This window comes from Oryctolagus cuniculus, chromosome 21 (assembly GCF_964237555.1).
Source record: "Oryctolagus cuniculus chromosome 21, mOryCun1.1, whole genome shotgun sequence".
Classification (NCBI taxonomy): domain Eukaryota; kingdom Metazoa; phylum Chordata; class Mammalia; order Lagomorpha; family Leporidae; genus Oryctolagus; species Oryctolagus cuniculus.
Window position 1 is genome coordinate 12,808,964 of NC_091452.1, and position 21,695 is coordinate 12,830,658.

General features: G+C 51.4%; 1 long non-coding RNA gene across 2 annotated transcripts; it reads right to left on the reverse strand.

Moving 5' to 3' along the window:
* Positions 1–1,114: 1,114 nt before the first annotated feature.
* LOC108178659 (uncharacterized) lies at positions 1,115–7,758 on the reverse strand. 2 transcript variants are annotated; one of them, XR_007911908.2, is made up of 3 exons: positions 7,007–7,758; positions 2,504–2,706; positions 1,115–1,975 (listed from the first exon to the last, which is right to left on the reverse strand). It is a non-coding gene; the product is annotated as an uncharacterized lncRNA (long non-coding RNA). The 2 variants fall into 2 exon arrangements; XR_011385206.1 differs by lacking the exon at positions 1,115–1,975 and having other exon boundaries at positions 2,015–2,706.
* Between the last annotated feature and the right edge of the window lie 13,937 nt (positions 7,759–21,695).

Genomic DNA, 21,695 nt, shown 5'->3' on the forward strand with positions numbered 1-21,695 from the left:
AAGTGTGTGAGCCATCACCTGGATCTGTAACAGGGGGCAGAGCTGGGACTTGAACCCAGGCACTGCGATTTGGGGTGTTGCTATCCTGAGCTACACCTTACATGCTACATTGTGCTTTCCCACAGTAATAATAATGGTGACCGCTACTTACGGAGCACTGAGGTTAAGAATTCAGCCTTTGTAGTCGAAAAGATCTGGGCTCAAATCTCAACCAGGTCCATTTTTTGGCTGCACCTTTGGACAAGTTACTAAATCTTTAGACGCTGAATTTCCTTGTCTGTAAAATGGCGATTAAAAGAAATTGTATAAGATTGCTGTGAACATCAGATGAAATTATGTCAAATAAAGAAAAGCTTGCTGAATTCCTTGGTCCATAGTAAGTGCTCAATAAATCACAGTTCCCGTTCTTTCTTCTGCATGCAGCGGTGAGCAACACGGGACGCTTGGGCGAGTTTGTCTTATGAGCACGGTGCGTGTAGCCCCTCTCCCTAAACCAGAACTCTGGGCTGCACAGCATGTGTTTCACAGTAAGCAGCTAGATGATTTTCGACTTCTATCTTCCCCTAAGAACACAAAATTGGCAGTCAGGAATATGCAAAAATCCACCCAGAAATGGAAGAGAGGACATTTGCACAAGCTGGGTTGTGTCTACAGAATTAGCAAGCACAGTTGGACTAATTTTAGTGCTTACAAATGGGAAACATTGGATCCTGCGCCAGATGCGAGTCCTTGGAAGTGGCACATGGAGCCACCAGCACAGGTCTGGGCACTCTTCCCTTCACGTCTGGGCGCTCTCCCAATCTGTCCGTAGATGCGCTTTGGCTGGAAGCAAAAAGATGGGGTTGGGGGGTGGTACATGGCTTGGGGTCCCTCAAGTGCTCAGGTTGGAAGTGACTGGGGTGACCTCATTCCTCTTTGTTGCCTTGGCTCTCCCTGGCTATCTCCTTTCCTTTGTCTCGCCATAGATAATTTTGATCCTGGGACCAGGCTCTTTGGCATTTTGTCCTTTGAGATTTCTGAGAGGCGCAGGCCCCTGTGACTGACCTTAGTCACACAATTCACTTTGTATCTGAGGAGCAGAGCGGGGGCCTGGCTCCCTTTGGTCGCAGCCAATCAAGCCAGGCCCGAGAATTTACAAGCTGAGGAGAAGCACTTTGAAGAAAGGCCCCCTTGTCTGCGGCTCCCCCAGTCCTGTGTGCTGTGCGTGGGGCGTGGGGGAGGGGTGGGCACGGGGAGAGGGGGCCCGGCGCCCTGGGGATGGACGGGGAAAGAAAAGAATCCGAGAAACCAGGGTCAAAAGTCTCTGTGTGAACAGGAAGGAAAACTGAGCGGGTTGCCTTCCACCCTGCAGGTGCGGGCTCACAATGGGAGCCATGGCCCTTCCCAAGGGTCAAGGAGGAAGAGACAAGCGCATCACAGCCTTTATCTGCCTTTGCCCCCCAACCCCTGCAGGAGGGTGAGACCCCCTGGAGAAGCAATAATGTCCCCACCAAGGCAGAGGGGCGCAGCCTCAAATTCTGGTCCTCCCTGGGGCAATTGCTCCTTGGCTCGGAGCGTCAGTGTCCCCATCTGTAGAAAGGGTGGCTAGGGACAGGCACTAACCACAGCGGGCTGTTGTGAGCAGCTCGGACACAGCACTCCGCACTGTCCGGGGATGCTGTAAGTGCTGACTACGTAGAAGCTATAATTAATAGCAACCATACTCGGTTTCAGAAGAGAGAGCCTCTTTCGCGAAAGCCAAGGAGAAAGTCCACTCATTCAATCATCCTTTCATTCATTTGCTTATGCCATCAGCAAACACTTAACAGCGCCTCCTCCGTGCTGGCTACCTTAGAATAGGTGACTGCACAGTGCTCACGGTGGGTCAGGCTCTGTTCTAAGCTCTTTGTGTGTAGCGATTTCCACAGGGGTCCTTGTGATCCACGATTATCGCCTCTCATGATTTCAGTTACCAGCAGCCAACCATGGCCTGAAACTATTGAATGGAAAATTTCAGAAGTAAATGATTCAGACATTTTCAAAAATTTTCAATGTATTTATTTTCCTTTGAGAGAGAGAGAGAGAGAACTCATCTCCTGGTTCATTCCCAAATGCTCACAATGGCCAGAGGCCAAAGCCAGGAATGAGTAACCAATCCAGGTCTCCCACGTGGGTGGCAGGGACTTGAACCATCACTGCTGCCTCCCAGGGTGCACAGTAGCAGGAAGCTGAAACTGGGAGTCGATCAGGCACTCAAATCCAGGTACTCCAATATTGGATGTGAGTGTTCCGAGTGGCTTTTCAATTGCTGAGCCAAGTGCCTGCCTCTCTAAGCCACGTCTTGAAGAGGGTGGGATTGGCAGGTGTGTGTGTGTGTGTGGGGGGGGGTGCTTATTTTCAAATATGTCCAGATATGTTGGGTTTCCCAACAGCATTTATGCTCGCCCATGCTTTCGGTGGAGACTGAAACCTGTAATCAAGAGCCGGTGTCTTCCCTGAGCTAGGAGATAAGCAGGGTGCTCACCCTGAAGGATGAAACGGTGCTGGAATCAGGAATGCGTCCAGGGGTCTTCTCGGCTGCAGGTATCGGCTTGTGCTTGGCTTTCAGCAATCACTGCTCTGAGGCCAGGACACACCTGGAAAACACACCGGAGCAATTCACCTGCTCGTCCGAATGCTCTGTCAACGCCACGGGAAGCCGAATGTCCAAGAATCGCAAACTGGCTCCTGGCACACAAAAGAGTAGCAATAATCATAAGGATAATGAGGAGAATAATGAAAAGCAGTTACTACTTATTAAGACTCTTACATTGTGCCAGAGCCAGCGTTAAGTGCTTTTTGCGTATTGATTGTCTCATACGAGCCCACAATCCGTTCTCTGCACAGCGGCCAGAGTGGCCTTTTTAAGACATAAACTCTAAATCAGATCATGTTAGTCTGTAGCTACAACCCCTTAAAAGCGGCTTCACCTCGTACTTAGAATGAAGTCAAAGTCCCTTCCCCTAATCTGCAAGATCTGTCCCGTGCCTTTCTCTCCCCATCTTTCACCACTCCCCATCCACTCATCACACTCCAGGCGTGTAAGATGCCTCCCTGGTGCAAAGTGCCAGGCTCTGGCTGCCACAGGGCTTTTGCACTTGCTCTTCTCCAATAAGCAAACCCACTCCCCGTGCTAACCCACCACTAGAATGACGCATGCTGGTGAACGAGGAGTTTGTCTCTTGGATCACGGTTGTATCTGCAACCCCCGGGGCAGCAGGGCATCCCTAAAAATCTGTCTTGTGATTGGGATGATGCCAACCCTAAGCACTCAGCACTATCAGCCTCACGTAACAGATAAAACTCGGCAGGTCAGAGTGGTTAATACGCTGTGAGCCGCAGAGCTTCTGAGTTTCCCACTATCACGCTGGGGGCTTCTGTCGGACCCTTGTCTGCAAGCTGTGCCGAGGCTGTACGGCCACCTCGAGAGAAGGAGCAGCCTTCCCGATGGGTTTCCCACCCTTTGCTGGGCAGACAGCCTGGTAAGCTGCACTGAGCCCTCTGTGGCCCAAATCTGTCTCATTAACAAGAAACCCTGACCTGCAAAACTGCTCCATCGCCCCCTGCTTTTTATCTTTGGGTTTTCTTTCACTATAAAAACAAGTTTTATAGAAAGTCTGGGAAGTATAGAAAAAATACAAGGAAGCCAGAAAAGCCACTCGTGACCTCACCATCAAGAGGCAATGTGGGGATTGAGCCGGCGCCATGGCTCACTAGGCTAATCTTCCGCCTTGCGGCGCCTACACACCAACTTCTAGTGCTGGTCGGGGCACCGGATTCTGTCCCGGTTGCTCCTCTTCCAGGCCAGCTCTCTGCTGTGGCCAGGGAGTGCAGTGGAGGATGGCCCAAGTCCTTGGGTCCTGCACCCCATGGGAGACCAGGAGAAGCACCTGGCTCCTGCCTTCGGATCAGCGCGGTGCGCTGGCCACAGCACGAAGGCCACAGTGGCCATTGGAGGGTGAACCAACGGCAAAGGAAGACCTTTCTCTCTGTCTCTCTCTTTCACTGTCCACTCCACCTGTCAAAAAAAAAATAGCTTGGGCTGGGTCAGGCCAAAGCCAGGAGCCAGGTACTCAATTCAGGTCTCCCACATGGGAGGCGAGAACGCAATCATTTGAACCGTGACCTGCTGCCTCCAGGGTGCCCGTCGGCAGGAAGCTGGCATCGGGAGGGGGACTAGGACTTGAATGCAGACCCTCTGGCATGGGATGCAGGCGTCCTAAGAGGCAGCTTAGTCGGTAGACGAAACTCTTACGTCATCTTTAATACAGAATTGAGATGGTCTCTGTAGCTTTCTGTCTTCCTTTTATCTTTTCATTGTATGTAAGACTATTCTCATGCCACTATAAATTCTACAGAAGCATTAAAGCTGATGGGTGCACAGTATTCCTTTGCTTGAGTACGCTGCACCCAGTTTAATCAATCAAATTTCTGCCATTGGAGGGGAATCCCCTTTTCTCTTGCAAGTCAGTGAGGCAAAAATAGGACTTAGATGCAAAGAGGCACACGTCCAATTATGACTTAAATGTTGCACAATTCATAGGCAATTGCATTTCTTTTTTTAAAAAAGTTTATTTTATTTATTTGAAAGTCAGAGGTACACAGAGAGAGAAGGAGAGGCAGAGAGAGAGAGAGAGAGAGTCTTCCATCCCCTGGTTCACTCCCCACATGGCAGCAATGACTAGAGCTGTGCCGATCCAAGGCCAGGAGCCAGGAGCTTCCTCCAGGTCTCCCACAAGGGGAGCCCAAGGACTTGGGCCATCCTCCACTGCCCTCCCGGGCCACAGCAGAGAGCAGGATCAGAAGTGGAGCAGCCGGGATACGAACCGCGCCCATATGGGATGCTGGCACTGCAGGCAGCAGCTTTATCCGCTAGGCCACAGCGCTGGCCCCAGCAATTACATTTCCATACACACACACACACACACATCCTATCACACAGGCGCACATATTTATTTCTGAGGTAGAGAGAGAGAGAGCCAATCTGCTGGTTTACTTCCCAGTGTGCGCAGTGTCACATTGGGCTGAGACTGAGTCAAGCCAAGGTCTATCACGGGAGTGGAAAGAGCACAGGCAGCTGGGCCACCATCTGCTGCCTCCCAGGGTGCACCAGCAGGAAGCTGGATGTGACGTGGAGGTGCTGGGACTGGGATCAGCTCTCCAATATGGGGTGCAAGCATCCCCGTCCCTCTCAAGATCAGAAAAAAAGTATGTCTGCATCCCAGCAGAATAATTATTGCTTTTGTTTCAGTCATTCCCTGAGATTTCACCGTACAGGCATCTCGCTGCATGATGAGGACACGGCCTGAGGAATTTGTCATCGAGCAACTTCATCATTTTGTTATGTGTGCAAGTGTAGTACAGAATACAAACTTAGATAAACAGACCTAGATGGGAGAGCCTGCTACACGGCTGGGCCATGGGGTCACGCGGTGGTATCCACTGTCCATCACTGATCAACACGTCATATGTAGTACATGACTACATGTGAAAATCATGGCTATCCCACAGAAAGTTGTGAATTATACCAGTGTGTGTGTGTGTGTGTGTGTGTGTTTGACAGGCAGAGTGGACAGTGAGAGAGAGAGAGAGAGAGAGAGAGAGAAAGGTCTTCCTTTGCCGTCGGTTCACCCTCCAATGGCCGCGGCCGGCGCGCTGTGGCCGGTGCACCGCGCTGATCCGATGGCAGGAGCCAGGTACTTCTCCTGGTCTCCCATGGGGTGCAGGGCCCAAGCACTTGGGCCATCCTCCACTGCACTCCCGGGCCACAGCAGAGAGCTGGCTTGGAAGAGGGGCAACCGGGACAGAATCTGGCGCCCCGACCGGGACTAGAACCCGGTGTGCCGGCGCCGCAAGGTGGAGGATTAGCCTAGTGAGCCGTGGCGCCGGCTACCAGTGTGTTTTCACTCGAAGCACAGGTTGTAAGGCAGTGCCAACTCGGACAGAATCCCCATGGTTGCCTCGTCACCTGTACCTTTTCAGCCACCGACTCTTCCCACGATGCAGCTGCTACCTCTGTCATGTCCACTGCACCCAGGAGGGAGGGTGGGAAGGGCCTGGGATCTGGAGGTCAGAAGTCCAGGTTCAAGGACTTAACCGTGTGCCTCTGGACAAGTCACTTCTTCCCTGTGGAATAAGGACGCTCGTCCTCGGCTCAGGAACCACAACCATCAAATGAAGATCGGATGAGGAGGGTGTGGAGGAAACCTGGAAGTGCTGAGCACGTAGCTGGTGGAAATTCAAGCCATCCAGTTACGAGCCCAGGGGTTATTTAAAAAGATTTAAAGGTCAGCAGAATCACTGTCCCCAGCCGCAATTTTCAAAAAGCTTGCTCTGGTTTTAAAGTGCTACATAAACTTGATTAGCAAGTGATGACAAATCTCTGAGTTTTTGGGAGAGCAGGTGTCGGGGGCTTTGCTGGTTGTCTACTCGGCATCCATGCCTTCCCTTCCCTGTCAAGGTAGAAACCCTGTTGGGGTCAGGCATTCACCAGGCCCCATTCAGCATGCAGCTCAGGCCAATTGACTCCACCCTCATCTCCAAGGGTGGGCCTGATTGGTCAAAGGATAATGCCACCCTTTGCCAGTGACTGGTTTGGCAGAGGGCACATCACTCCATTTTGGCCACTGAGATTTGTGGAAGGCGAGAGACAAAGTGCGCTGAAGGGCTGGGAAGCCCCTGGCTGATAACAAAGTATCCCTGGAAGAGACATACAGCGGATACCATGCCTTGAAGCACTGTAGCCCTCTGGCTACCAGATTGGAGATGAGACCACCGGGCCAGCGGAAGCGCAGAGGGAGGATGATGGTGATGGCAATACCAATACTGAGCAGGCAGAGCTGACCAGCTACTGTTCCAAATGTGTTCCAGATGACCCCAGACTGACAAGGGGGTTGCAGCCCTGTAAACCCATTGTAAGCTGAAAGTAGCGCAAGCCAAAAATGCAGCGAACAGACGTGACTGGGCATCCCAGCAGAGCCTCACCTACCTTAGACATCCTCAGAGCACGCGCATTGTCCCCGGGGGGCCGAGTCATCTCCGCAGAGCCTGGTTTAAGCTTCTGTTGAGTGTGTCACCTCACTTCCTGGGTCTTGAAAGGGAAACAGAATGATTGCACGCAAATGCTTTACTCCACCAGCAAGTTGAAAAATCACTGGGTCGAACCACGAACCACGGTGAGTTGCTTTAGCTTGGGGGCACAGCCTCGCTTGTTTCCACGGTCTGTGTGCTAAAAATGCAAAACCTACGTTTTGTAATGATTGGGTAAAAATGGTTTTTACGTTTCATAATGATTGCAGAAAAAAGTTTCATGACACGTGGAAATGATCTGAGCTTCAACTTGCGGCGTCTGTAAGCGAAACTGCTCTGGAAAACAGCCAGGGCCACCTGTCTGCCTATCGTTTCTGGCTGTTTTGCTTTTGTGCCACAACTGCAGAGTTGAGTAGTGGGGCAGAGGCCACACAACCGAAGAAGCCTAAAACACTTAGTATTTGGCCTTTTATGAAGACGCTTTGCCCATCCTTGCTTTAGCATTCAGAATCCCATAAGTCGAGGTGCTCTTATTATTCTGATTTTCACGGACGGGAAAAACAAGCTCAGAGAGGGTAAGTGATCTGTCCAAAGTCACACAGCTAGGAAGAGGCAGACCTGAAATTCAATACTAAAGAGTCAAACTTTGGAGCCAGTGCTCTTACCCACTTTGGGGAAGGACCTGAATCCCCAATGTCATGGTAGAGATGCTGAGTCAACAACCTTAAACCTGCTTCAGACTTCCTGGTGTAAGAGGCACATATATGACCTGATTGTATTACTGAAGCTGGCTTCACGTTGTTTCTGGTTTTTCTGATGATGCCACGAGGAGGCACCCAGGAAAGAGCAGAAAGTAAGGCCAGCTATCAGCTCCAGGGCCAGCTGCCTTTTGTCTTTACCCAAAGAATAAAAACTTTCTTAAAGACATTCCAAGGCTCTACAAGTCCTTCCCTTTCGAAGGGATCATGAAGGAAATCCTGTTTTGAAATTGCTGCTGCTTTTGACCGCTGGCGATATTAGCCTGATGAGGAATTACGCTCGCTAATCAAGTATCTCAAGTTGGGTTGCGTCTAATTGTTGCAAGTGCTAGGAGTTAATAGCCTGTTGCAGGGACTTCTGTGTCGGCACATCCCTCACTTGGCTACAGCCCATGTGGAAAATCAATTTCCTCTAAATGTTTGAAGAATGGCACAGAAGGACCTGATTTCTTTTCCCTCTGCTGGAGTCAATCTGGAGACAGCGAGCCTATAAAATGAATGAAAATAGCTTTGGTTGCAGGATGTAGGGGGAACAGGGAGCTAAGCAAAGCCTGCTCATAAGCTCTAAGTTCTTGCTTGTTTGTCCTAAGGCCAGAGACAATACACGCTTGTGTCCTGAAGTGACACGCTGTTAAGTAGTCACAGAGCAGAAAGAGTTTAACTTCACTCCAGCAATTTCACTTCGAGGAATCTCTCCCACAGAAAAACTCCCACAAGTGCACAAGAATATATGAACAGCGTGTTCCTCGTAGCATGGCTTGTGATGGTGAAAGAATGGGAAGCAAGATAATTATCGGACATGGGGAGACTGGCTAAATAAATGGTGATGAATATACCTTTGTAGCCACTAAGGAGAAAGAGATACGTCTATATTTATTCCTATGGGAAGAGTTTTATGGTATGGTTTTGAACAGAAAAAGCTAGCTGCAGACCAAAATATATACAGTGAATTCATTTTTGTGAAAAACGAAATCTTCAATAATGATATGCACATTTATCTGAAGATATTTCTACATGAGTAGAGAAAGATATGAAGGTATATACCCCAGGTAATAGATGGTGGTACCCCAATGCAAGGGTAGGAAATGGTACAAGGGAGTGAAGGGAGGCTTCCTTTCTGATTTGTTTTGTGTTTTTTACAACCAGTGTATGTGGCTTTAAAAAAATGTGTACTTAAGAAAAAAGTGTATGCAGTCATGAAAAAGTAAATAACAAAGTTAGCTTCCCAACTCGTTCGAACAGCACAGTGCTGGACACGTTGCCCATCTTTGAGGATACAGCACTCACGGTCCAATGTGGCCACAGGTGCAAGTCCACGACACATCTAATCTGTTCCACCAGAGCTCTTCCTAGTCAATGATTGTCACAACAACACGGAATCCTTAGCTACCTGCCTGCCACACTGGAACCAAGCCAACATGACCAGATGGCTAACGCCAGCAGTTAAACATGTACTTCACAAAATATTTTTGGTGAGGGACACATAGTGTACTTTTTTTTTTTTTTTTTTGACAGGCAGAGTTAAACAGAGAGAGAGAGAGAGAGAGAGAAAGGTCTTCCTTTTTCCGTTGGTTCACCCCCCAAGTGGCTGCTATGGCCGGTGCTTTGCACCGATCCAAAGCCAGGAGCCAGGTGCCTCCTCCTGGTCTCCCATGCGGGTGCAGGTGCCCAAGGACCTGGGCCATCCTCCATTGCACTCCCGGGCCACAGCAGAGAGCTGGACTGGAAGAGGAGCAACCGGTGCCCCGGCCAGGACTAGAACCCAGGGTGCTGGCACCGCAGCCGGAGGATTAGCCTAGTGAGCCGCGGTGCCGGCCAACTTTTTTAAAAGAAGATTTAGTTGTTTATTTGAAAGGCAGATTGGCAGAGTTACAGAGACGCAGAGGCAGAGAGAGAGAGAGAGAGAGGTCTTCCATTTGCTGGTTCACTCCCCAAATGGCAGCAATGGCTAGAGCTGGGCTGATCCAAAGAAAGCCAAGTGGTTCTTCCGGGTCTCCCACGCAGGTGCAGGGGCCCAAGGACTTGGGTCATCTTCTCTGCTTTCCAAGGCCATAGCAGAGAGCTGGATCAGAAGTGGAGCAGCCGGGACTCGAACCTGTGACCACATGGGATGCCAGCACTGCGAGCAGCGGCTTTACCCACTACAGTGTACTGTTTTGAAGAGTGTGGTCCAGTGGCCTTGACAATACCAGCACTGTCTGATTCCAGAACATGTCTTCATCCCAGCCAGGGGGAAACCTCATGACCATTGAGCATTCTTTTCCCAGTCACATCCCACTCCAGCCCTGGAAGTCCCCAGTTGTTTTTAGTCACTCTGGGTTTGTCAGTCAGAGACACTGCACATCAGTGGAATCACCCCAGTGACCTTTGGCATGTGGCTTCTTTCAGTTGCATGAAGTTTTCAAGGTTCATCTACTTTGTAGCAGGTGTCAGTAGGTCATTCCTTTTTATGGCTGAATAATACTCCATTGCGTGGACAGACCACAGTTTGTTCTTTCCTTGGGTGATGGACGCTGTGGATATTTTTATATTTGGGTTATTAAGAATAATGCTGTCATGAACCTCCTTGCACAATTTTGTTGAATAGCAATTCCATGGGGTGTATATGAGGGGTGGAACTTTGGGCTGGTATCATAATTTTACATTTAATTCCTTAAGACTTGTCTTCTGACCATGGAAAGTATGCCAGTGATGGGAAAAGCACTCCCCGGGCTTCACTATTGTATTCCCCGAGCCTAGGTAGGGTACACAGATGACGACAACTTCTTGTCATCAAGATGGCTTCCTTCTCTATGAGGGGGTCTTCAGCCAGTTCACAGAAAAAAAAAATGCAGATTTCACGACTTTTTGCACCAAAGTTGACTTATCTTTTCATTTCCCCACAACTTTGTGAAGTGGTATACTTAAAATATCATCACCAACATCCCACTTCTTTCAGACTATTCCAAATATTTCCATTACATGAGCACTTGGGGGAACTCTTATTCAACACACATTAATCAAATGATTAATTAAGGATTTCTTATGTAAGATTTCCTCTTTATTACACTTGTGAAAATTCAATGATTCTGACCAGTTGTGGCTCAGTGAGAACTGACAGTGAGTTGGTCAAGTAGCAGACCGGGTAAGCTGGGTCTTGCCAGGTGAGCCGGGTCTTCTGTTGAATGGTAGCCTATCGTAATCAGGGTAGCTTAAGGTGAGTTTAATTTACAAAGGGCGCGAGCAGTGGTTAAACTACTTTGGGTTAGTAGAGCCTGGTCCTAAGTCTGCCACAAACCAATTTACCTTGTGAAACTCAGCCAGCCCTTCCAAGTCCCTCAGCTTCCACCTCTGTAATGTGGGTTTGATTTTAGGACACTCTTCAGGGGTCATTCATTCAATAAACATTTAGTGTGCAAGCATGGCGTGCCACGCACTGTTCTCAGGGCTGGCTAAAACAGTCAAGAATCTCTACTCTTAAGAGGACAGACAGCAAGCAGATAGATCAGTGGCTATAAGACAGTTACAAGGTATATGAGAGGAGGTAGTATAGGAGGGCTGGGGGAAGGGCTGAGTTTAAACCAAGGCGGTGACCTTGGAACAAACACTTGAAGGCACAGAGGGATAAGTCATGTGGCTATGTTGGAGAATCGGGAACAGGTGGTGCAAAGGCCCTGTGGCAGGAATGCTCTGCAATATCCAGCTAAGGTAAGCAGGCTGTGCCTAGACCGAGGCACGAGAGGGCAGGAGCATCAGCCCTTCGGGAAAACGTGTCCAGACTCCGGGGCTTTGGGACCGGCGGCGTCCTCTTTGCAGCACCGGCCTGGATTTGGGGGTTTGCAGCCGAACGGACCAACTCGAGAATTCCTTTCAGGAAGAAGAACCAATCACCAGGAGGCAATCGGATTCCTTCCCACTCACCTCTCCGCTCCGCATTCCAGAGACAAGGATGATAGATGGATTTCTCCAGGGCCAGGCCAACCTCACGCCTCCTGCCTCTGGTTGTTGAGCCTCCATAAGCCAAATCCCCCCTCTTCAAACACCTGCCCCGACAGGGAGAGAAGCGGCGACCAAACCCCTCACCTTGGCTGCGACATCAGCAAGGCGAGCCCGGTGCCATTCATCCTCCCGACCCCGCCTTGCTCGTGGCACCAGCTGCACCTCTGACGGGCGAGCAGTCTCCCTTCGCCTTTGTTTTCATTTGGCTCTGGATTAAGATTTGATTGTTTTTTACACTTAATTAGAAAATAAGAACACCAGCGAGCTTATTGTTAATTATTTGTATCTGTAGTTAATACTGCTAAGTGTACTCATTTCTTGTGAGTTAATATTTGGCTTGTCAGATGTGTTAGTCACGGTACTTAATTGAGCCCTTATACATTGACTGGCGCTGGGGGCGGGATTCCAGGCGCAGCAGCAAGAGTGAGATGTCTGCACTCCCCCACCCCTCCCCGAGCTCTGGGGGAGCAGGGCCCTTGCTCCTCCCCAGAGGGTCACCTCTTCAAGACCCCCGCATCCTCTCTCTCCCAGCTCCTTTCTCTCCAGGCCCAACTGCATGGCTCATGGGGGCCCAGCACGACAGACTAACACGAGGCCCCTTGTTCAAGAACTGTGAGGCATTTTGAAGCAGGCTTTTAACCTACTGCTTATGATGTCCACGTCCCAGGTCAGAGACCCTGGGTTTAACCGCAGGCTCCAGCTCCTGACTCGGGCTCCCCACAAATGCAGACCCTGAGAGGCAGCAGCGAAGGACGGAGTACTTGGGTCCCTGCTCCGCATGTAGGAGACCTGGATGGAGTTCCTGGCTCCTGGCTTCAGTCCAGCTGAGCCCTGGCCGTTGTGGGCATTTGGGGAGTGAACCAGGCATGGGAGCCCTTTCTGTATCTCTCTTGGTGTCACTCAAACACATTTGTAAAAATGAAAAATAGCTTAGTACCCAAAAACTATTAAGCATGCCAACAGGGTGACAGAAGAGCAGGAAACCAAGCTGGGGGCCTTGGACTCCAGTGACCACCTCTGGCCTCTCTCTGAGTCAGACCTCCCCTCCCTCTGCCCCATCCCCCCAGGATGTGCCCATCCCTCCTCTCTGCCGCATAGCACACGAGAAGGGCTCAAGAAGCGAGCAAAAGCAGTTTCCAAACGCAACCTTGCGAAATGCAAAGTGTGACCCTGATACTTCCTTGCTTCAAATCCTCTCCTGCGAGGGGCAGAAGGAAGCCTCTGGGGGAAGAGAAATATTCCATTCTGCACACAGTTGTCAAACCTCATTGAGCTGTGGAGTGCGGGTGGGTGTCGCGGCCCAGGGGGTTAAGCCGCCACTTGGGAAGCTGCACCTCGCAGCAGGGTGCTTGGTTCAGGCCCAGTTACTTTGCTTCTGATCCAGCTTCCCGCTAGTGTGTGCCCCAGGAGCTGGCAGATGATGATGGCTTAGGCACCTGGGGCCTTGTCACGCATGTGGAAGACCTGAATTGAGTTCCTGGCTCCTGACTTCAGCCTGGCCCAGCCTTGGCTGTTATGAGCATTCTGGGGGAATGAACCAGTGGATGTGAAGTGTGTGTGCGTGTGTGTGTGTGTGTGTGTGTTTCAAATAAAAGATCTCAAAGTAAAAGATCTCAGGCTGTGGACTCAGGCATCCTGGAGGGGTCCTGCCCTGGCCAGCTCGGAGGGCTGGGCTGTGACTGATCCCCCTGAACCTCAGGTCCCGTCGTTACTGATCTGGCTTCACGGGAGACCTTGAGACGCTCACACGAGACAACACTCGCAGAGCCCTCAGCCTCCATCGGCTCTGACCGTGAGAGAGACTGGGCTGGATCACCACAGAGCCTCGGTCGGCTGGGTGTGGCCCCCAGATGACAGGGACAGAAGTCAACCGCCATCTGCAGCCCGGGCATCGCCTTCCATGATCTTCCCAATCTCGTGAGTCAGGTGATTGCACAACACTAGTGAAAAATTCCCCATCCTGAGGATCTAACCATTGGCAGCTGTTACTGAACTGAAATCCGGAAGACAATGAGTAGGCATTTTCTCATTTGCCTCCAACTTCTGGTGCCTCTCCAGGAAACACCAGTTTCATGCCCGAGAGGGAGAACCTTCATCCGTGGAAGTGATCCTCATCACTCTAATCGACTTGTGAATCAAAAGGCCGAGGGACAGGTGTCGGGCGTGGTGGAGAAGACACCGCTTGGGTCAGCCAGAGCCCACCTCACAGTGCCTGGGTTTGAGTCCCTGGCTCCACTTCTGATCCAGCTGCCTGCGAATGCCTGCCCTGGGAGGCAGGGAGAGACTCAGGTGGCTGGGTCCCTGTCACGCATGCGCGAGAACCAGGTTGAGCCCCCAACTCCCAACTTTGGCCTCAGGCCCCATCTGAGCTGCCAACCAGGGAATGAGAGCTCTCTGTCCGTCTCTCTAATAAATCAGTTAAAAGTTTAAAAATATAAACAAATAAACATTTTTAAAGTCTGCTGTCAGCCTTTCTGGATGTTCTGCCCAAAAATAATTCTTGGCTGAACACAGTGTGAACTGTCCCATCACGCCTCACCTCGGCCTCCTCCCAGGCCACAGCTCCCCGGCCAAGTTCTACATTTCCAAGCAGAGTCCGTTTTAAATCCTGCAGAAGGACTGACTCGAGACCAGCTCCTGACCGTGAGCTTGGGGGCAAAGCCTTTAACGGCTCTGGTATCTTCTTCTCTGCTGTCCAGTGAGGAAGCAGTACTGGCCCTGCAGCCAGGGATCTGTCCTCACTGCCAGGAGTGGCAAGAACTTAGTGGCAAGTTCGCTTACTGGCAAGAACTCTGGCAGAGTTCACCAAATGCTGATTCTTGTCCTAATAGTGCATTAAATCATATTTAAATCATATTTATATCACATGTATAAATCATATTTTAATGCACTTTTATTATTTTTTGCATTCCACATAGGTCTTACACTTTTTTTTTAAAGAAAGGAACTTTGTAACAGATTATTCAAGGAGAGACCATAGGTCATTAGTCTGGGTATTGGGCTTGGGGGATTTCTTTTCTTTCTTAAACTGATTTTATTTTACTTACTTATTTACTATTATTTATTAGGTAGAGAGCCAGAGGGAGAGAGACAGAGACAGGCAGGTAGAAAGGGATCGCCCATCTACTGGGTCACTCCCCAAATGCCTACGACATTGGAACCAGGCTGGGCCAGGCTGAAGCAGGAACCTGCAACTCCATATCCAGGTCTCCCGTGTGGGTGGCAGGGGCCCACGTACCTGCTGCCTCCCAGGGTGTGCGAGAGCAAGAGGCTAGAGTTGGAAGTGGAGCTGAAATGTGAACCCACGGACTCCAGTACAGAATGTGGGCAGCCCAAGCGCGGTCTTCACCACTGTGCCAAATCCAGCCCCACATTCTTTTATTTGGATGCAATATTTGTACACGTCTGTGGAGTAGCGTGAGCTATTGCAGGCCACGTATGCAGCATGTGCTGATCCAAGCCCAGCAATGAGCGTTTCCATCTCACCAAGTCCTCATGGTTGGAGTCTTCTCCCTCCACTTGTCTAGTTCCTCATAAACCACATAGTAGGTGGCTGTGAACTATCGTTGCCCCACTGTGTGCGGAACACCAGAGCTCACTCCTTCGCTCCCACTGTGGTTTGGGTCCCTGTACTCATTGTTTTAAAAAGAGAAGATGGGATAGTGAAGGCAGTTTAAAAATTCTATAATAAACCACGCAGACCTGAAACCTTGGAATGATGCCTTTTGGCAACACCAACTCGAGTGCCACTGACATCTTCCTCGGTGGTTGGTTGAAAAAAGGCACCTGGCTGGCGCCATGGCTCACTAGGCTAATCCTCCACCTGCGGCACTGGTACTCCGGGTTCTAGTCCCGGTCGGGGCACTGGTTCTGTCCCGGTTGCTCCTCTTCCAGTCCAGCTCTCTGCTGTGGCCCGGGAGTGCAGCAGAGGATGGCCCAAGTGCTTGGGCCCTGCACCTGGCTCCTGGCTTCGGATCGGCGCAGTGCGCCGGCTGTAGCAGCCATTTGCGGGGTGAACCAATGGAAAAAGGAAGACCTTTCTGTCTCTCTCCCTCACTGTCTATACTGTCTAACTCTGCCTGTCAAAAAAAAAAAAAAAAAAAAAAAAAAAAAAAAAAAAAGAAAGAAAGAAAGAAAGAAAGAGAGAGAGAGAAAAAAGGCACCCGAAATATCTGGGGTCAAATCCTAGGAAGCAGGGACTTGGGGAGGAGGTGTGTGTGGCTTTATTTGGAAAATGGATCTTTGCATGAGTATTTAAGTTAAGGGTCTTGAGAATAGATCACCTTGGATCAGGGTGGGCCCTAAATCCAATGACATGTGTCCACATATAAGAAGAGAAGGGGAGAAGACACACCCAGGAGGAGGCCCTGTCAAGACAGAGGCAGAGACTGGAGGGGTGCAGCCGGAAGTCAAGGTCGCCGGCAGCCATCAGGAGGTAGAAGAAGCCAGACAGGACCTCCCGCGGAGCCTTTGGAAGGAGCGTGGTGCTGCCGACTCCTTGGTTTCAGACTCCAGAGTGTGCGAGAAGAAATTCCTGTTGATGTAAGCCACCCTGCATGTGACACTGTGTTTACAGCAACTGCACGAAACGAAGTCACTGTGATGTCCCAGCAGCCGATGCAAACCCTGGCCTACCGTGGACAGTGCTGAGGGCGAAGGAGACGATTCTGCAAGACAGCATGCCTCGCGCTGCTTTGGTGGAAGGCAGCTTGGAGCCCTTACACCCTGATGATTAGGAGCAGCCACAGGGGCTGGAACTTGGCACAGCACTTGCAACGCTGCTGGGAATTCCTGCATCCCATATCAAAGCATCTGCTCTGAGTTCCCGGATCCACTTCTGATTCCAGCTTCCTGCTAATGCACAACCTGGGGCGGGGGGAGGGGCGGTGCACAGCAAGTGATGGCTCAAGTAGTTGCATCCCTGCCACTCACATGGGAGACATAGAAGGAGTTCTTGGCTCCTGGCCTTGGCCTGACCCAGCTCCAGCTGTTGTGGGCACCGGGGGAGTGAACCAGCTAATGGGATCTCTCTCTGTCTCAGACTCTCTGCCTTTCAAATAAATAACTATCAGACAGGCAGGAAGCCAGATTCCTCCTTTCCTTCAATAGCCGTGAGACCTTGGACAAGCGACCCCACGCCCCTGACTCTCAGGTGAGGTGATTCAGATGGGCTGGTATGCAGAGTTTGCTTAATGCAGGGCTGCTACGGTGGCAAACCTCTGGGGGCAAACCCAAGCACGTGGCAAGCGTCCCGTGGCTGTGGGGAGCTGCGAGGCTAACGACCCGAGCGGGTTGAGCCCGTGGCCATGCCTGGGGAGCCTTGTCCTCTTCCGTTTGAAAGACAGGCCATTCTCCATGGCCGCTGCATTGCTCCTAGCTGAAGCCAAAGGGGACAGCAAGCCTTGAGACCCAGCTCCATGCTCCCAAGGCATTGCTCTGTGTCCGCGCAGAACCTTCTAGAAGCAGTGACTTCACAACAAGCAGTCTTGACTCCGTGGCCATTTCTTCTCCTACTTGCCAAAGCCCCTGCCATGGCGTGGGCCTTCCTACTGACCGCCTACAAGGGGCACACCGGCCCCACTCCGTTAAAAGGATAATTTTCCAAAGAGGGCAGGTCATATTTCACACTGCACTGCCAAGGTATAGGGAGCCAGTAAAAGGAGGCATTTACCGCCGTATTTATTTTGACTGGCGAAACAGGTCATGGCTGTAAAAAAGCAGCTTCTGAGGAAGAGGCAGCCCCGCCGGCTCTGGGCTCCCTCTTTCTACCCACACACACGCTGCTTCAAGCATTCCACAGCTGCTGCCAACCTTCCTGGCAGGCTCTTATTTCTTTACATGTATGTTGCATTCCATCTGTTGAATCCGAGCTGTGTGCCATTCGTGGGCTTTGGCAAGGCCTGGCAAGGTGGCGTGGCCTGTTCCAGCTTGTTCTCAGCACGCCCCGGGACACGAGCAGAAGGGGGCTGCGGGGAGGGAAGGGGTCCCGTTTCCTCTGTAGCTCGGGCGTGGGGGTGAGGGGGTGGTGCCTGGAGTCACAAAGGGAAATTGCACAGCAGTTTCTCTCCAGATGTGGTTGTACCACGTGTGCACGGGCTCCTGCCTTGCACTCTCCACGGAGGGGTGTCTGGGTACAGACTTCGGTCTCTGACACGCAGCCAGAAAACGAAAAGTGATGGAGAAAAGTAACTGGAGGAAGACCGACTCATCCTCACGGATCCGGGGTGGCCCGAGAAACCCTCAGCTGGGACCCAGGGGGGGTCCCAGCGCCTGGAACACAGCCCTGAACTCAAGCTATACATTATTCTCGAGAACCATGAAGCCCTTGGTTGGTGGAGCCGAAGCAACATGCTGGGATTTGGATCCGATTTCATCCACTTGGAAGACAGGAAAGCCAGGTTTTATGCAGTGCCAAAACATCTGGTGAATTCAGTTAAAAAAAAAAAAAAATGCGCCAGGCTGGTGGGGGTAGAAAGCAAAACCCTGCGGGAACAGTCGTTGGGTACTGGGCCGAGGAGGGACTCAGGAGGCTCGCTTCTCCATCGGGTGCCCGTGGCCGAGCCACGCTCTTTCGAATGGGGAAGTGAGGGCCCGGAAGGAGAGAGCGGCAGGCGCGATGGGGTTAAAACGTCAAGTTCACCCTTCGGGAAACAGGGGAGCGCACGCCAGCCAAGAGCGTGAACAGAATCTCGCTGTTGGAAGTGGAATTTGCTCACCTGAAGCGGGAGAAGTGACAGGGCACAGGAAAAGGCAAGGTCCAGGCTCCTAATGAGAAACAGCCGCCCAGAACTAAAATGAGTTGTGTAATCCCAGTTGGCTAGCTGGAAAGAGCGGGAGGCGAAAGGAGAGCAGGAACAAGTTTCAGATGTGATTCAAGGGGTCCTGGAGCCAGTCCTGACCCTCTGGGGTGGAATTTCTGACTCTCTCCTCTGCCTTGCTCAGAGGAGGAAACTGTATCTGACCGCGCATGTTGCTTTTTATAGAATTACTCTTTCTTGCCAACTTCCTCCAGAGCACAAGATCATCCCTCATCGGCTCCGAACAAGACGCCAATCGTGAGATGCAAGTGAGGCGGTGACTGTCCTGTTCGCACCAAGCACAGCCCGGGCCCCGGAGCAGAAGCCCGACACGGGGAGGCGTTTGTCAGCGGAGCCCCGCCTGGGAAACACAACATGTTCTCGCAGGTTGCAAACCGTCTGGCTCCCGCGTTAGGCTTTCTCTTTTCTCCCACTTCTCCTCACTTGGATCTCCTCGTTGGGCTTTGCCGGGGGCCAGGTTCGCACGTGCCAGTTGCCGAGCGGATAACGGATGGTTCGCCAGCCTAGTGATGTGTGAGCGATGAAGAGGCAGGCAGGCAAGTGTGCCCTCACGGATGACGAGACTCCCCAGGATCGCCAGCCCCGGCCTGGCTGGGGGTTCAGGGGGCCCAGGACGGAGTGATGGAATTCCCCAGGGTTGGGCGGCCGAGACCCTCCTTGTCCCGCTGATCAGGGAATGGGGGTCACTTCTTGCATGGCAAGGTCTGGGGGCGCTCTGACGCCCAGAGGGGGCGTAAATGGCATAGAAACTGTTGGCTTGGCGCTCTCTCTCTCTCGCTCGCTCTCTCTCTCTTGTTACAAATGGGCTTTGTTTGCAGAGAAGTTGGAACGCGTGCTGGAGATTGGAGCAGGTCTCCTGCCAGCCTCTCGCAGCTCTGAGGGATATCCAGTTTTAGGTTTGCAGCAATACACTCTGGCTCGCTGAAACTGCCTCTCGGCGTTGCCAGGATGTGTCCCAAACTACAAAATGCACACAAGAACCTCTCGACATGATGACTGTGTGGCCCAAAGTCAGAGGGGTGGGAGAGCCGCTTGTCCCCAGCCACACTGTCCTCCGGGGTCACCCGGGACAATTATCATTCATGGGATTCCAGCCCCCGGTCTGACCAGTTCTCTTAGCTGCTAGAACACAGTGTTAAAGACTGAGGAGTCAGCCTCACCCATCACATGGCCACCAATGGCATCCCGACCTGGGCTGTGCCACACAAGGGCCTGGGGACAGTCCAGTGGGGCCCTTCCCACTTGTTCCTAGGACAAACTTCCATATATCCCACTGGCTCTGAATACTCTTCATCCACTGAACCTGGACACAGAGTGTCTTCTTTTGGATCTTTAACTGGACCAAGCGCCCTCCTGCCTCAGGGCCTTTGCACGTGCGATTTCTCCTGCCAGGAATCCTCTTTGCCTAGTTACTTTCCTGTTCCTCATCCAGCATTCACTTTGCAGGGTGGTTTTTCTCGGAAGCCAGACTGGGTTCCACGGTAGCCCTTACCGAAATGGTCACTTGAAACTTATGATTCATGCCAGATTAAACTGGTGCCCCTCAATCTGTACTGTCCGTGTGAGCCCCTTGGGGCTTGTCTGAGTTCCTTGTCTGCCAGGGTAGCAAAGTACTTGAGATTGGGTGGTCGCTTGACAAGGGTGAGAAATAGGTGAGCTGTCACCAGGGCTCCGCCCCCACCACCCAAACACCTCCCACTAGGGCCTGCCTCCCACCCCTGCCAGCACCAGGGATGAAAAGCCTCAAGGTGAGTTTTGATTTGGAGGACAACTGTGTTTGAGCTTTCGCCGGGCTCAAGTTCCTGTGCAGGTTCTGGTGCGCCAGGTCAGCTGGGGTGGGGGGCGGGACTCTGTATTTCTACCGAGTTCCCAAGTGCTGGTGTGTGTGTGTGCTACAGGCGTGTGTGTGTGCAATGGGCCCCTGGACACTCGCTGAGTAGCAGTGGTCCCAACCTTTGTGGGTCAGAGTTCCACGGAAGAACAAAGCCCTCCCAATGAGGACTTGAGCTACCGTTTGCTCAGCTCTCTCCAGCAGGGTGCCTCCCTGGAACCAGGAACTGGCAGTGAATTCATTACATACCTTGGAAGCCGCCAGATGTACCTGGGACCCGGGTTTCTTAACCTCCATGCCCGATGACTTTGAGGCTGGGTCGTGCTTTGTTGTGAGGGGCTGTTCTCTGCACGTGGGATGTTTGACGCCGCCCCGGGCCTCTCCCCACTAAATGCCAGGAGCTCGATCCCCCACACAGCAAAAAATGTCTCTGGACGGTGTCCAAGTCCCTGTGGGGAGCCACTGCCCTAGGACGTTAGCTGTCCGTCCCCTGCGAGCTGAGGAGGTGGGCGGCTGTTCCTGGCTGAGAGTCTGTCGACTGGTCCCCCCACTCTGTAATGCCAACATACTCAATATGAGTCTGTTGACTGATTGAATGAATGAATGAATATGAATGAAAATGAACTCCAAACTGTTCAACTGGCAGGTGAATGAATCCCCTTTTTGCCACCTCCGACCTCTGCACACTCTTCTCCCCCACAAAAAACCCGGACGACTTAGTGGCTGTCTGTCTGCAAGGTGCACTTTTCCTAAATGTAGCATTTTCCAGGGTAAATATCCTTCTGGGGAAAAAAAATGTGAAGATTCTCAGTTGAGGTTTTTTTTTTTTTCCCCAAATGTCTCCAATGACTAAAATCATTTTACAGTAAACTACAGAGAATTGCATTTGCTGAAAGAAAAAAAAAAACCTGCCATTTTTAGTCTCAAGTAGAAAATCATGTTTTTTTGCATCTTACTGGGCAAATTGTAAAATGCTAGTGTGAATGTTGGTTCTAGGTTGCTGTTAAAAGTCCATTTCATAGGAAAGGCCCATGGATAACACAGCACTAGAGACTTCTGTAGGGAAAAAATCCCTGTGGTCATAAAGCTGGGAATTCCAGAAAGAAAACAGCAATTGCAGGTCCTTTTGCTTTGCTTTGTTTTGGGGGTACAGTGGTTTGCACAGCACACGTTGGTAACTCATGGCGAAATGTCATCACCACCGATAGTCCTGGGGCATAGAGCCTTCAACAGGTGATGGGGTCCCAGGCACTCCATCCCGAT